The following is an 815-nucleotide window of genomic DNA, read 5'->3' as shown; positions in this document are numbered from 1 at the left end:
TTATGTAAAATTTGAAAGGACTCAGATATGAATTGTTCAAATAAAAAGGATAAATGCCAACACTTCAGGGTTAGTAAAATTTTCAATATTACTTTCGTTAGAGTAAGTAGTAATAACACGTACCCCCCCCCCCACTTCAACCTTCCCCCCCCCCCTACACACACTCACAAAAAAAAAAGGACTGCTAAAAGTAAACGACTCTTTTTGTTATCTATTTGTAATTTCGTGGTCTATAACGTGTCCTCTGTAATATAGTGGTCAGTATCCCCGCCTGTCACGCGGGAGACCGGGGTTCAATTCCCCGCAGGGGAGGTGTTTTTATTATTTTTAAATTAGCATATACAAAGCATAAAACCATTCTATAAGTTTTGAGAGAGGACGTACATGTATTTCTTAAAATTACAACCACGCGCCGCAAATTAAATTTAAATAATTAAAACAAATATTGAAAGTAAGCTTAATTGCCTTAATTGTATGCGTGGAAACAAACCCTGCCACCACCATCCCCTCCCCCTACCTCTTGAAAAATTAACACTCAAGATATCGTCTTGCTGTCGTACTGTATTAAAAATATTTTGTTAATGTTCTAAAATCAGGATTATTGTTTCATCATTAAGTTTTTAAACATATTGTGGAGTAACACATTGATTGACCATTTTACCTCTGGTTGTGATTTTTTTTTTTTTTTTTTGGGGGGGGGGGGGGGACTCCACAAAACAATCTTGGTGTTTTGTTCCACAATATTCCAGTCGCTGAAGGGAAAAGCAATAAAGTTGCTGGAAACAGGTAACAGTTTACAGGTTAGGTGATAACAC

General features: G+C 36.7%; 1 non-coding gene across 1 annotated transcript; it reads left to right on the top strand.

The window, feature by feature from the left end:
• The first annotated feature begins 240 nt into the window (after positions 1-240).
• On the top strand, positions 241-312 carry Trnad-guc. Its single transcript has one exon. It is a non-coding gene; the product is annotated as a tRNA-Asp (tRNA).
• The last annotated feature ends 503 nt before the right edge of the window (positions 313-815 follow it).

Source organism: Gigantopelta aegis, chromosome 4, assembly GCF_016097555.1.
Source record: "Gigantopelta aegis isolate Gae_Host chromosome 4, Gae_host_genome, whole genome shotgun sequence".
NCBI classification, from domain to species: Eukaryota; Metazoa; Mollusca; class Gastropoda; order Neomphalida; family Peltospiridae; genus Gigantopelta; species Gigantopelta aegis.
The sequence above is the reverse complement of the archived record's forward strand: the minus strand, read 5'-3'. Positions and strand labels throughout refer to the sequence as shown.